A 15,673-nucleotide genomic window follows, 5' to 3' on the forward strand; every position below is an offset into this window, starting at 1 on the left:
AGTTGCTGCACACCTCATCACCAACATCTACACCATGTTCGGTTCTGTTGTTGAAAGTTTCCATCTCAGGCTTCCATTTCATCAAGGCTCCCTGATCAACATTTCCATCATGGTGCAATGTTGACACCAGCAGGATAAGTTTGCTTTTCTCTACCATATATGAGACCAATGTCATGACTTTCTCAAATTCAAAGATTGCACTATACAGTTCTGTTTTTGAAACTGCAACACTTCATTTGGAATTTCTGCTTCATTCTTCTCTATAATGCCTCTGCTGGTCACCTTGTGTTTTGTTAGCAAATGTGCCATCAGTTGGAAACCAGTAAGCCAACTGGTGAATGCTACATTCTGACCAGTTTGAGAGAAGGGAACAGCAAATCTGTTCACAACATCATTCACTTTATTATTACACAAATGAGGACCCAATGGCTGAGTTCCAACATAAATGTGTAAAGTGAAAGAATAATGTCTTTACATCTACAAGGGCATGAATTTTTGTGCCGTATCTTCACCCATTGCTTTTCTGTCTTTCACAGCTCTGCAAGCACCTTGAGAAATCTGCATTAAGGACAACAGACCTATGAATGCTTTCAGTTCAGCTAGTGAGGTGTCATAATAAGTACAGTTTTTAATATGCCTATTGGTGCATATAGTATGTTTTACTTGCATTTCAGCCATTGTGTATTTCATAGCATCTTGTAGCATTTAGTCTGCTACTATTTGTAACACTGAATGGCAGTGCTGGCATTCTGTCCAATATGTTGCACCCCTGCCAAGACCTACACTATGTTTTTGGACCTAGTTCTATCATTGGTCAATCTTCCCATTTGGTTGCATGGCCATTTTGCAACATTTCAACTAGTCAAATATGTATTCACATTGCTGTTTTCTTCATTATCTGAATCAAGGAGGCTGCCTTCCCTGTGTCTGTATCACTTGATTTGTGTTCCACCTCACTGTCACAGGAACTTTGACTCACGTGGCCAACATCAAAGTCATCATCGCCATCACCACAACACACCTACACCACTGCTCTGCTATGAAAGCATGTATTTTACCATAATGGATCATCTTCATTACCCATGCATGAGTAATCCGATGATTCACTTTTGACTTCATCCAAAACTTGCAAATCTGGTTTTTCATGTGTCATTGTACTGAACTGGGCTACTTCTACCACAAAAATCAAAAGAAAGCTTTATTTTTAAAACAAATCCTGGAATGTTGTGGGTCTGTTAGACCCTCTGTGATGCACAGGTAAACATATGCAAAATCAGTTAGATGGGCATAAAGGTGGATCTAAATGCCACTTTGACACAGGCATACTCCCGGCTGTTCATCATACCAAGTAGGTAAACACCCTACTTGTACCCTGTGTCCCTCAAGGTAAGGTACTGACAAGCACAACCAGTTACTATAATGCTAACATACAACTGTATAGTACAAAAGTAAGGGATGATCCACTGGACCCAGGCTTAAACCTCGAGAAACTAGCTATATCTGCATATACTTTCCAAGTAAGGTCATATGAAGGTAGGCCTTTGACATATGTTTTGGTGGGACACAACCCTCTGCGACTAGGTTATCCACAAAATGGTCATATCAACATATGATTACACTTAAGAGCTATCTGATCTGTCCCCTCTATAAGTGCTCAGTGGACACAGACTAACCAGTACTGAAATATTCCTATGGCTTCCTAGAAGAAGTAATGAAATGACCCCAGGAAAATTATCTCAGAGCCATCCCTCAATCGGCATAGGTTTTTACTAATCCCTGTTTCCATAGGGTTCAAAATCAGTCAGTAAACATATGCTGGGCCACTACTCTGAACCACAATAGATGAGTCTCCCCCAAACTGATATAAGTCTCCAAGGAGCTAAGAACTGAGGTGGGGAGATAATGAGCAAACATAAGATGACTCACGTAGCACTAAGGAGAATAAACAGGCATAAGAAAGCTAAATAGGAATAAAGATGGTAATAGGGGTGACTTGTCAGCAGTGAAACAGAACATTTACTTAAAGATAACGAGCATAGCTTCCATGTTCAAATTGCCTGCTACCTACCACGCACTGTTCTCAGCACACATGAAGTCATCAGCCCCCACCAACCACCTAAGAGGGCAACAAGTGTTACTCTCTTCACACGACAACTGACAGACACGAGGAGCAGGAAGGTTAAACAACCTGTCCACTAGTAACTGTCAAAGATAGAACTGACACTTACTAGATGCCTGGCATTCTAATTCTCTAATTGATGATCAAAGAAGAGGACATTAGGCTTTCTGCTTAAGCTGTCTAAATAAAATTTTTCATGGAATTCCATCTATGCAATACAATCTGACAAGTCACAAAGAGAGTCTTAGCCTGTGTTTTAAAGGTGAGTAACATATAGAGACCCCTGCATCCATGTCCATGAAGCACTGAAAGAGTACCCTTTCTTGTTTGTCCACTGCAATATTCCCTGTGTCATGGAAGCCTACATTAAAAGTATATTTAAAAGAAGGGAAAGTTTTATTACTAGTGGGTAAAACCAGAATCAACATCTCATGAGGTGCGACTACAACGCAATGGGGCACTTGTTTAAAAGCCTATTGGAGTACAAGTAGCAAAATGAGTTATTCATCCAAGTAACGCCCTTTAATGATGCACATCCATTCCAGCAATGCTGTCACTAATGTATTCTTCGAATTCTTCCTTTGAATTTGACCTTAGAGGTTAAAGCTACGTAAGATGCTAGCTCATGAATTCTAAACTAAATGCATTTTTAGACCAAAAGTAATGCTCTTCCAAGTACCAGTGCTCACTCTGTATTTATGATTGATTTGTGTTGAGGATGCTGAATCCTTACTCAAAGACCGATACCACTGGGAGTATCATTTTAAGGCACCACAGTCTCTGAAGTCAATTCCAAAGGGTTCCAAAAAGTGGGCTGAATAATTTTGGTTTGGTGTTTTCTGACCTTGCTTTACATAGCTTTGGAAAATGTTGCATAGGGTCTCTTAACTCTTAAAGAGGTTAGACTTGACTCATCTTAATTAGGCCTAACTTACACAACCAGGTTGACCATGGAGGTTAGTAGAGATTTGCAGTAAGAGCAATAGCTTGCCTGGCAAGCCTGGCAGTTTGTGATAATAGAAGAGTGTTCAAAGGGAATCCCCAAAGACTGGCTTAATTAGGATCATGGGAGACTCAGAGAGAGGAAGACTTGCAGTGATCCAGAGAGTATGGATAACAGTCATGCTCCGACTTGGCCAGCTATCTAATGTTCCAGCCATAAACACAAGTAACCACTCATCTATTACAGAAGAAGGTGAAAAGACTGATCTCATACATTTTCTGAACTTGGCACTATTGGCTCAGAAGGTCTCACAGATATGCAAGCAATAATCTAAGAATAAGGGCAGAAATAAGAAAGCAAAGAGATAAAGAGGAACAACAACTGATGTTGACAGAACAGCAAAGAAAAGATGAAGAAACTCCAGTTCTAAAATGATATATATATATAGATCAGACAGAGAATTTTCATGCAATAAAAAAGAAGACAAAACAGTACATGGCGCTGCAGAGAGCACTAAAAAGAATTTTCACATTCCAGATGGAAATTGGGTTAGCAACACCAGAAGGGAAAGCTGGGGAGCAGAGGCTGAGCATGGGCATGGAAGTGCTAACACAGTCCACCAGGTGCTCCCAGCAGCTTCCCAAGGGCTGCACCCAAGACGTGGCTTCTCCAAATGGAATTCCATATCCAATCTGGAGTTTTAAAATGCTCAGCTGTCATCACACTTAGTGGAGCCAACTTCTCACCCAGAACGGGAGGACAAGGACAGCCGCTCTCATTATTCACATTTAGCATCTTTTAGAGATCTTTAGTAAGTCAAGCAAAAGAAATACAAGGCATAACATATGACACACTAAGAGCATGAAGTAAAGCTATTTGTAGTCAACATGGTAATAGGTGTAAAAAAAAATCCTGAGATAGTACAGAAAAACTACTAAAATAATTAAATTTAGGAAGGTTGTGTGATGCACAAGGCCAATATAAGATTAGTATTTGTATATTTTAGTAGTTTTTGTATTGTTAATAATGAATAAACAGGGCCCGCCAGACAGCTCAGCAGACGAAAGCGCCTGCTTAGGTAGGTGCAGCGATTGGGGGTTCGCTCCCCAGTGCAACCTGTGGGCCCCACCCCCCGGGGTGTGCTGAGACAGTGACTGAGACTGGGCATGGTGGTGCGCACCTGACATCCCAGTGCTTGGAAGGCTGAAAACAGTAGGATCACTAGGAGTCCGATCTGTGTAGTAAGACCCTGTAGACCTGTACTTAATACAAAAAAAGAGAATAAACAAACATGCAAAAATTAAAATGGTATCTTCAATAACAGAAAGAATAAAGTATTGAGGGGAACATTTAGCAAAATATATACAACAACCATGTACTGAAAACTAAAACACTGCTGAGAGACATCAAAGAGCTAAACACACCGGCAAAATACATCATGCTTAATGATCAGAAGACTCCTGATTGCCATGTCAATATTGATCTATAAAGTCAATGGAAGGTCGTCCAAACTCCCAATGGGCTTTGTTGTCAAAACGGACCAGATGATTGTAAACTTGTTATGGAAACACAGAGGACCAAGAATAGTCAAAGCAACCTTGGGAAAAAAAGAACAAAGTTGGACTACTTCTACTACCTGATTTCCACACTTATATTATGCCTCACTAAGCAAGACAGTGTAGTATTGGTATAAAGAGACACACAGATTAGTGGAACAGAACAGTTCATGATCAGGCCCAGCATGTTGGGGTCCTACCAAGCATTAATTGACTTTCACCAAAAATAACACGGTGATTCAGTGGGAAAATGGTGTTATCTACAGTACGCTGAGAAAGTATGATGCCTTTATGAAAGAAAAACTCATTACCCTTCTTTCACACAGTAATAAAAAATGAGCTTAAAGTGGAACACAGACGTAGTAGTTTTACATTACCGTACTACAAACTTCAAAGTTGTTAACTATATCCATCAACTATGCCTCTGCGTCTGTGAGTCACGAGTGTAGGCTCAGCTTAGCTGGGAGCCTCCCTGAGGATCCGACAGGTAATAGTGAAGGTGGTGGTCAGGTCACATCCTCACGCGGAGACTCATCTGAGGCAGACCTGCTGCGAAGCTCCTTCAGGTGGCTGCAAGGATTCAGCTCTGTGAGTCTGTGACAGAGGGCCTCGGAAGACCTTAGAGAGCCCTGTTTTCTTCAGAGTAGCTGCTGGCATGGACAAACTACTAAGGAGAATCTCTTACCTCCAAGAGGACCTGTACTGTCTTTCAAAGGTTTTCTACTCATTATTTCAGGCCTTCTTCCAGGATAACCTCTTTGTTAACTCAGAACCAACTGCTCTGACCTTACATCTGTAGAACCTACACATTTTCCATATTCCAATGGCTAGACACAAGTCTGAGGTCCCACCAACACCCAAGTGGGGGAGGGGACAACAGGGAACACTGGGGGTTGGAACCTGGAGGGCCGGCCTATGGTCTGTCTGCCACAGCAGATACAAACATTAAGAGCTAAAACTAAGAAGTTCCAGAGGGGAACACAGGAGAATTCTGGTGGACTTAAATTGGCCAAAGATTCCTTAGAAAACAAATCCATAGGGGGAAAACAAATAGAACTTCATCAAATTAAAACCCTTTGGCACAGTTAAGAAAATGAAAGGGAATATGGCCCAGCAATGTCTTGTCTAACTACAGTATTTACACAAGGCAAATGACAACACGTGTCCACACGAAAACCACATGAACGTTCACAGTAGCTTCACTGATAATGGTCCAAAACTGAATCAAGGCAAATGCCCACTGACCACTGATCATTATATCCATACTCTGGAATACGACTCAGCAATAGGAAGCCAGCAGCTCTTCATATACACAGCAACATAAAGACGAATACAAGAAGTGTGATGCTCAGTGAGAGAAGCCAGCCACACAAGAACACATAAACATATCCTTGGAAAATTTCAAAAGTTAATAGCATTACCCCACAGGCTCTGGACATGGTGATATTCAATTAGGAATCAGTTTTGAAAATTCCTAGAAAATATATTTGCAACCAGGCACAGTGGCACACACCTGTAGCCCCAACATGTGGGAGGCTGAGGCAGGAGGACTGTCAAGAGCTCAAGGCCAGCCTAGGCTATATAGTGGGTTCAAGGTCAGTCTGAGCTGAACTACAGTGTCTCTGTCTGTCTGTCTGTCTCTCTCTCTCTCTCCCTCTCTTCTATTTCTCTTCATATATATGCAAATTTAAAAACAGTTTTAAGCAACTCACAGATGAATGAATGAGTCAATGAAATTAGAGTAAACTACAACAAAATAATTAAAATACTGTTTTGAAGAATCTAAGCAGTGAAATAAATTCAAAGACAGAAGGGGAAAATGGGTGACTTCTTGAATATATTTGAATAAAAAAGCCTGAATATGAATAGCGTATGAAGTAGGCTTGTCTACATGTGAGAAATGGGAGAAAACATATACACAGGCTTGTGTTTGTGCTTGTTCAAATTTACAAAACAACAAAGTAATGAAAGTGATAGGAGGAGCAGCACATTTGCCCAGAGACGGGACTGAAGCTGGACTTCCTGAATTGAATGCAACCTGCTGAAGAGTTTGACTTCCCAATCACACCAAATTCTTAAAGTCATTTAAAACTTCATTTTAAAAGTCAAAAATAAATGAACAGAATCATTATAAAGTTGGTCGCATAAGCACAACTGACAAACCTCTAACAAGACCAACCAAGGATGAGAAGGCACAAATAACCAGCAGCAGGATACAGGACTGCAAGGGCAGTGTGGCGATGGCCAATATCAACTGGGAGTTTAAAATATTCAGGCCTGGCTGGCTCTGCACACAAGTTCTATAATCACTCAATGACCACACAATCCCAGTCTTACACAAACTTTCAAATAACAGAAATGGGAATATCACAGCTCACTTTATCAGGCTAGTAGAATAATGGGTGTACACCAGACAAAGACAGTATAGGAAAAGCACACTCATAATTGTAGATATTAAAACCCTGAAAAAATGTTGCCAATCAAATCTAGTACAGTTGTAGTGTACCTCATATTCATCATTAATTGGCTCTGGGAGGTGCGCTGAGTACCCAACTAATTGTTTTGGCTGGGCAGGGTATTGAGTCACAAGGCACTGGACACCCACAAGTTCCAGCTTGCAACTGGAACACCAAGCCAACCATGAGGACTGGGACAAAATTTTCCTGTCTAAATATGTCAAGCACCAAACCTGGCGACTTTTTTTTCCCCCGGAACTAGGGATTGAATTGAGGCCCTTGCCCTTGTCAGGAAGCACTTATTCTACTGAGTCATCTCCCTGGCCCCCTGACGACTTTTAAAGCTGTCAAGTAACACCAAAGTATGACTGGAGTAAGAAAGATTATGACCACAGTGGGTTCATCCCAGCAATCCAAAGCAAACTCAGTGCTACAAAGGTATATCAGAAAATCCCTTAAAATGGCCCACCACATCAACAGGTTCGAGGAGGGAAAAAACCAGGTCTCCATAAGGCACCACGGGGATTGGATAAAAGTCAACATCCATTTACAACCTTCCCCTGGTGTGCAGGAGAGGTGTATCTACAGACAACCTAAAGGAAACAGACTAGGAAGAGGCACGGGAAACACACCCCTCCTTCCACAAAGACCCTGGAGCCCAGCCCAGGGCTCCTGCCTCAGAAACTGCAGGGCATGGAATCAGGGCACTTGTCACAGTGCAAAAGCCCCTAGGGTCACTCTGATGCAAGCCACAGCCCAGGGGCGTGGGCACCGCTCAGGGAGTTTGCTGGAAAGGAGACAGGCAGTACCTGCGTTTCTCTCTGCCTCCCTGGCCCAGGTGATTCCTAACAGGTGAAGCTGAGAAGGCTCCAGAAGCCTTAATCAGCGAGAGGGCTGCTAAAACTGCCCGCATGGGTTTCACCGCAGATTAATTAAATCCCAAGGGCTGTGGGTGGGGCTCGGGCACCAGGTATTTAAGAGTCCCCGGGGGTTCTAATGAGCAGCCAGCCTGGTAAACCACAGTTCTTTAGAATTCCCAAGATGAGGAAACTTCTGTTTAGGGACTCCAAGTGAGAGCTTATGGGCCCCAAGAAAAAAACATGCATTCACAGGTACCAACTGCGCCTTCTTACGGCAGCTTTCAAAAAACCGGCACCAGAAGAGACCTTGGAGCCCTGACAGCCCCAGGAAGCTGCAGCAGAGGTTGTGACTCAGAAGTCAGATTTGCCTCAGTTTAGAAGCGCCAGCTTCCTAGGTGCCCCACCTTGGACTTCACTTCTCTGGAAGAAATTCGGCAGGGATATGATTAGTTCCTCCCTCAAAAAACTGTTGTAAGGACTCAATGAGACATGATGTAAAAGCAATGGGCTAAGGTCTTGACAAAGATCATGTCTAACGTTAATGAACGCTACTACTGACAGCCAATCAGATGACATGGTCAGCAAAACCAAGCCAAAAGGTAGCCTTCAACCGCGCTGTCTGACACCCTGACAGCCAGTACAGTCAACTAGGCCAGGCGGAGATACACTGCAAACATGAAACAGAAGCAGCTTGGTAGCAGTACAAATCACACTGATAACATGTGTAAATGCAGTTTACACCTACTTGGTTAAATAAAATATATTAAAATTAATCATTTATTTTTTTTCTTGAGGCTACTACCAAATTTTAAACGATGCATATGGCTCACATTCATCTCCAACGTTTAGGAAGCCAGGATATGAACTAGTTCTCACATGAGCTGTTTTATCTTTAATTTTTGCTTTATAAAATCCCTTGGGGTCTCATTAAAATGCAGATTCTGGGACCTGGGATATAGCTCAGTGGCACAGCACCTGCCTGGCAAACTCAAGGTCCTGAGTTCGATTTCCAGGACAAAAAAAAAAGCAGATTCTGATGACGTGTTCTGCTGGGGTTCTTAGTGGGTGTGGGCTGGACCTGCAATTCTGTATCTCTCACAAGCTCCAGGAGTAGCTACTGAGGAGTACGGGTTTCCAGACAACCTTTATGAACACAGGTTGCCAGTGGGCATTCAGGACATACCTAACAGTGATGGGAACCCCTGGGGAAATAGAGTTGTGACCTGGAAGAAAGGAAATGTCCTGCAGAATTAAGACTCAGCCTCAACTCCCAAGCTTCTGCACTCTACTGCACTTGGAGATCCAAAGAGCTGGGCGCCAGCCACAAAAGGTCTCCCTCCAAGCGTAGGAGGCACACAGGCTTTCTCTCCCAGATCTAAAACCACCAAGGTGTGCAAGGCACACCTCAGAACAACTAGAAAGCTCAAATGGAAGACTGGCAGGGCTTGCTGGGATCCTACTAGCCCCGTAACTGCTGTCAGAGGCAGGCCCTCTGGAGAAAACTTGCCTCCTCACTGCGCCCCCAAACAGCTCCGAGCAGCAGGCACGCTGTGTACCACCATACTCCTGTACAGGTACATTTCTTATTTATGTACCTGAGCTGGGGCCAATTCCAGGCCTGCTGGGATTAAGTGCAATCCCTATTCTCTTAATTCCCCACCTAAGTAATTTCAGGACCATAAAGGAATGTAAAGGTCATTTAAGGGAATTAAAGCACCACCGCCCAGTGCTAAGAATGTCCTTTAACCCTCCTCTGCCCCAGTGGCTCCCACAGAGGGGCAAGGATGGCACTCACATGGCGGCCCATTCCATTTGAGGACCCTGGGGAAAGCAGGGCAACTTTGTTCTCGCCAAAAGGTCAAGGATATGATGTCAAAATCTAACAATTGCCACAATAAAGAAGACGCCACTGTGTGTTGTCAAGGTTTCCACAGGGGATAAGAGCTGAGTATGTTACCAAAAAGTTACTTTTAATTTTACTTTCAATTATAACCCTTCAACTTCCCTTAGCCCTTCCTATCCCCAACAGCCCTGCAAGCAAAGCAAAATCTCCCCTGCACTCAAACTGCTCACAACAGAGACCAAAAGTCAAGGAACTGTGAAGAAAGGGGTGACAAAGCAATGTGTGAGGAGCTTCCCATCACTGGACTCAAAGCACTGCCTTATTCCTTTGCTATTTGACTGTGCAAAGAAAGGCTAGGCATGAGCTCTAGTTCATCCTGTGCAGGAGCAGCAGGATCTCTAGGCTTACAACAGAATGCTTATAACAGACATGTCTGAACAATGCTAAGCTGCACCCCCATCCAGTGCAAGTCGATGAATGTTTACGAGATGTCTACTGCGTGCACTGGCCACGTTGGGTTTCACACACCCAGAAATGTGCCTCCAACCTCAGACCTCCTTATTACAAGCTTGGAAGATGAAAACAGTTCTCACTGAAATATGCAGTGGGTACCTATCAAGACAGAGTCAAGGAACAACAATGAACAAATGTAAGGACATGGACCTGCAGGGAACTCCACATGGAGACATATTCTTTTCTTTTCTTTCTCTTTCTTTCTTTCTGTCTGTCTTTCTTTCTTCCTTTATTTCTTTCTTTCTTTTGTGTGTGGTACCAGGGACCTAAATCAGGACCTTGCACTTGCCAGGCAAGCACTTATTCTACTGAGCTATCTCCCCAGCCACTGAGCCATTTCAATATACAGAGAAACAGGTTTGAGAAAGAAAAAGAAAAAAGGACCCTGAGCCCGTGTAGTGCGGGAGCACAGAAAGAGGTGCTGATCCGCGGAGCAACTACCCCTCCCAATCCCTTCTCCAGAGCCTCGCAGTATAAACATCCAGTCCAGTGTAGTCCAATGAATGCAGCAGGCCCTCACACTGACTGAGGAGCAGTTGGGTCTTGATCAGAATATGGCAAGATGCCCAACCTGAGAGATTCGAGAAAGATGTGGGTAACATTCCCTGGTGCAGCTTTGCCTAGTGGTCGTCTCAGATCTGCTGGTTACACATGGCTACCATTTTTTTTTCTTTTTTTATATGGCATAGATTTTATTGAATACTCACTTTTGTAAGCATTTTGAAAAATTTATTACTCTAGCATCTATTAAACCATTCTTTATTTCCTTTCTTTTGCCTTTGCTTTGATTGTTGTGGCTGGGATGGAACAGTGCTTTGTGTAGCCAAGAGCTCTGTCTAAGAAGCAGCTCTACCTAAAGCAATCACGTTCCACTTGTATTTTCTATTTGCTTGAATCTCTGCTTGACTGATGTGTTCAATAAGGGATAAATGAATATAGGCTGGTCGTTTTGTTATCCTTTGCATGTAGCAAGGTAAATTCCACATGGATGCCATCAAATTTCCTTCAGTTACAAAATGAATATATTTATATCATGGTTTGCCCATATGCCAATTAGCAGTAATAATATTTTAAAAAAATTTTTTTGTAGGACAGTTTCAATAATTAACACATTGCATACATTTTTCCTAGTGGTTAATTGCTATATAAGATGTGGACATGATATCCTATTTACAAACACTATTAGAACAAATCCCTCTATTCATTAAGAGAATGTAACTATATATCTACCCTAACCATTTTGAATATACAGATACAAAATGGACATTCATCTGTATACCCTTTTTTTGTTTAGTTCCGTTATTTGAATATTATAGGGGTGTTAACTCAGCAAAATATTCTAAAAGAGTCCAGTAGCCCATAATAGTATTGGGTCCTCCACTTCACTGACAATGTCAGAAATTGTTGACCTGAGTCCCCCACAGCTCAACATAACAGCATGGTTTTACTTCCTATATTTCATCTTTATACTTTTCTGCTGGATGGTTAAGACCAAGATAAAGCAGGACCTATGCAACAAGAGTTGTAGCTTTTGGGCACGGCTACCATTTTAGGAAGAAATAAAACAGAAACTTGTGGAGTATGCGGATAGGGTCCACCCAGGCAAGGCAAGAGAACACCAGCATATTTCAATATTTCAATGGTGAGAGAAGAGGGAGACTGAGGCAAAGAGGCCACACCTGTCCCTATAGGCACAATAAGCCAAGAACAGGAAGGACAGCTGTTCTCCAAACAGCATGGCTTATATAATGCATTGGCGCAGTAATGGTAATGGTGTGAGGCTTGCAAAGGCCCCAGATGCACATCAAACTTAAGAAGAAAGCGGGTAGGGCAGGTTTTATGAGCCCTGTCTTACTCATGGAAGAGCTACCAGCAGTGAGGTAAGATGACTTTCCAGCGTCACAAAGAGCTTGGACTTGAACCCAGCTTCGGGAACCCCAGTGCAGGGGACTTCCTCCCACCTTGCTCCAATGTCACCTCAAATTACAAGCTCACAACAATGAAATGCAGAGAAATGTCCAGAAAATCCGGGTTCCTGGCTTTCTAAAAGTTTATAGAGACATGAATATGGCCACTTTTTCCTGAAAAGATTTCCAGATTTTTCAAGCCAATAATGGTCAACTTTTCCTGAAGACTTACTATGACTACTTGAAGCACTTAGGTGAGACTATTCGGTCCTTGCAACAGCCCTCTGAGACAGTACTACTACTATTTTCACTTTACAGATAAGGAAACCGAGGCACACAAGCAACTTGCCCAAGGTCTCACAGGAAATAATAGAGCCAGCATCCAAATGTGAGGAAACTACCAACCCAGAGTCCAGGCCTTTTGGGAAATGACAGTCCCCTCACCTGCCAAGGAGAAATAAATGAACTGAGAGAAACTACAAAATAAAGCAAGCAGAACTTAAAAGAGGTCAGTACAGGGAAGAGAAATTACTAAAGAATAATGAAAACACCCTATTGTGCTGTTATAGCATTGAATAACTTTAGAAATAATTAGAAACTCCAGTCTTTAGAACCATCTGGTCCCTGCTTAAAAATGTCACCTCCTGAGTCTTTTTTTTTTTTTTTGGCAGAACCGGGGATTGAACTCAGGCCCTTGTGCTTGTCAGGCAAGCACTTATTCTACTGAGCCATCTCCCGGCCCCCCACCTCCTGAGTTTTGAAGAGCCTGTTTTTCTCTTTATTTTGGAGCTCTCAAGATCAAGAGCCACACATTTTCAGTGGTTTCTAAAGTAACCACGTTTTATATTCTCCCCTCATTTTGGAGAAGGAATACTGGAATATTTTTGGAACTGCAATCATTTTCAGAACCTTTGAGTTTTGCTTTGAAGCTACTGAACACAGACAATACGAGAGAACTGAGTGTTATTAAACTCATGAACCTCCAATGAGTCCTCCTTTATGCCCTTTTTTGAGTGAGAGCTCTTGTTCCTGAGAACTTGAGTGCTTCTTTACTCTGGAGCTATTTCAAAATGAACTTATTTCTTTACAAACCAAACCACACACAGATTGACAATTAGTTCGAATGACAGGTTCACAGTACAAAGCAGCACACAGGAAGAGAACCCCCTCTTGTGTAAGGTGGCCTCAGAATGCAGCAGGTGTTGGCATGAGATCAACAACCAATACTGTCCTTTTCAGCGCCTTCTTCTGCAGCTCGAACGTGCTATCTCGGTAGGGACAGAGCAAGCGACCAGAAAAGGACCTCCCTCAGTTTTTGAAATCAGTGCTTGCATTCAAGAAGGGAAAATGCATGTAAAAATAAGCCTGGGATGAACTTATCCAACAGGCACTCACGGGAGAAATGATGACTCCAGAGAATCTCCTAGATTCAGGCAGATTTACTTTTGGATTTATTTGCTTTAATGGAGCAGCAGCTGACAACCTAAAACTAGCAATTCAAAGCGATGCCTAAGTCACTCTCAATCACATTAGCCTGTTTTTGTCATTGTAGAGTTTCAGAGTTCTATTTTTTATAGCATTCACTTCTGCCAGAAAATATAGCACTGCTTATTTTTTATTGCCTGCCTCCCGTGCATAAACTCCACCAGGCCTTATCAGGGTGCACTCTGCTGTCTTCCCAGCGCTTAGACACACTGTTTAATGAATGAATGAAACCACCAACAACTTGATAAATACGAGTTAGACTTTAAAGGTAAGAAGACCAATCATGTAATAACTGTACTCATATTTAAAAGCACCAATGAACATTATTCACCTTCAAGCACTTCAGGAGCTGGCCATGTACACCATGTCTGAATTTCCCTCCATGGTGTGGAATCTCTTTAGGGTAGATTTGATTTTGTTCAGACAATCCCCAGAAGGGCAGAAAAAAAGTCACTCTGCATGAAACCTGTTGAATACCTGACTCCCCACTGTATACGCTGGAGGAAAGCAGAATGTGTGCATGTAAGTAATAAGCCTGAGGTTCTGAGGTGGTTCCGAAGGAAATCCAAGATGGTACGAACTACAGCAGAACTTCCGGCTCGGTGTGAAGGCTGTGTAAAGTGGATACTTCACAAGGAATAAAACTGTGCTGTGACGGTAAAAAGAACCCAGACGAGACAGAACTGAGACACCCCCAAGACTTGCCTTGTGCTAACAGCTTTGCCTTTAAGTTTCCGGGCTTGCCTTAGCCTCTGCGAGCCTCAGTTCCCTCATCTAGGAAACAAATCAACTACACGAACTTCAAGGTCCCAGTCAATTCTAAACTGCTACAATTCCACCCTCGCGATCGGGGTGGATCGCCTGGAGTTAAAATCCAGCACAATACACCTCGTCACACATTCGCTCACAAAGCCCCTAACAGGAATCTTTAGAGCAGATTCACTTCATATTTGCTTAGGCAAATACTAAAATTAGTTTTCACTTCCTGAGCGCAGCAAAAGACAGTTAAGGGAGGCAACCCCAGCCAAGAGCGCTTGCTCGTGCCTGTGCATACTTCCGACTGCGTATCAGGGAACTAACCGTTCCTCCTCAGATCTTTCCTCAACTGTTGCAAAAGCAGATAAAGCAGTGTGTGACACACAAACACCGGCCGAGAGCGGAGATTAAGGCTTCCCGGCCAGTGCTGGGCTGTAACCACTCCGCAGGCCCGCGGGCGATGTGGCGCGTACCCACCCCACGCCGAGGGCGAGGGCCAGGGCAAGGACCAGCTGCGGCGCGTCGCCGGGGACGCAGGGTGGACGCTTGGCCCGCCCGTCTCCCCGGGACGGGAAAGCAAGTACACACAGCGGCTGCGACGTCCGAGCCCAGTCTCCCGGGCCGCCAGCTCAATTCCGGTCCTGACCTTCGCCCAGGGAGAACAGGGGAAGTCGGAGGCACCTGCCTGCTGCTCGCCGGCCTCAACCCTCACCCGCGGGGACAGCGGAGGCGCCCGGGCGAACCCCACCCCCACCCGCGGGTGCGGTAAAGCCCCGGGCGACCCATCGGCCACGGGAGTCCCAACTTCCTCGTGTCCGCCCCCCATCACTGGTCCCCGCAGCACCCATCTCAGAGCCAGATCGCCCGTGAACGCGGACCCACCTCGGGATCCCGGCGCCACCGCCGTTGCCAGGCTGCTCGGCACCCGGGCCCTGCTCCGCCCCCTCCAGAGTTCGCCCCGCCCCCGAGGTATCCACGCCCCCGACCTCCGCCGGCTTCCCTCCTCCGCACGCTGGTTGGCAGAGATGCGTCACGTGACATGGGTGGGGTGGGCGGAAGACTCCTAGGGAGCCGCTCCAAGGGGCGGGGTTCTTCGTCCGCAAGGTTTCTGGGAAGCTCTTTTTGAAGGGTCCAGTTCGTGAAGGCATCTGGGAATTGTAGTTCACCATATGGTGCCGGGAGTGGGCAGGGCCAAGATGCCAGGGGACACTCCTGTGAGGGAAGTGGGAACCAGC

The 15,673-nt window shown here is 44.2% G+C and overlaps 1 protein-coding gene across 5 annotated transcripts in view; it reads right to left on the reverse strand.

The window, feature by feature from the left end:
- Mtm1 (myotubularin 1) overlaps positions 1 to 15,384 on the reverse strand; it is a 151,141-nt gene extending 135,757 nt beyond the window's left edge. For 4 of the 5 annotated variants that reach the window (XM_023706286.1, XM_004646009.2, XM_023706287.1 and 1 more), the window contains exon 1: positions 15,321 to 15,384. The gene's annotated coding sequence lies outside the window, so the exon portion shown is untranslated. The remainder of the gene's footprint in view (positions 1 to 15,320) is intronic. The other variant, XM_023706285.1, reaches the window with a different exon arrangement.
- Positions 15,385 to 15,673: the final 289 nt, after the last annotated feature.

Source organism: Octodon degus, unplaced genomic scaffold, assembly GCF_000260255.1.
Source record: "Octodon degus isolate 3935 unplaced genomic scaffold, OctDeg1.0 scaffold00249, whole genome shotgun sequence".
Taxonomy (NCBI): Eukaryota; Metazoa; Chordata; class Mammalia; order Rodentia; family Octodontidae; genus Octodon; species Octodon degus.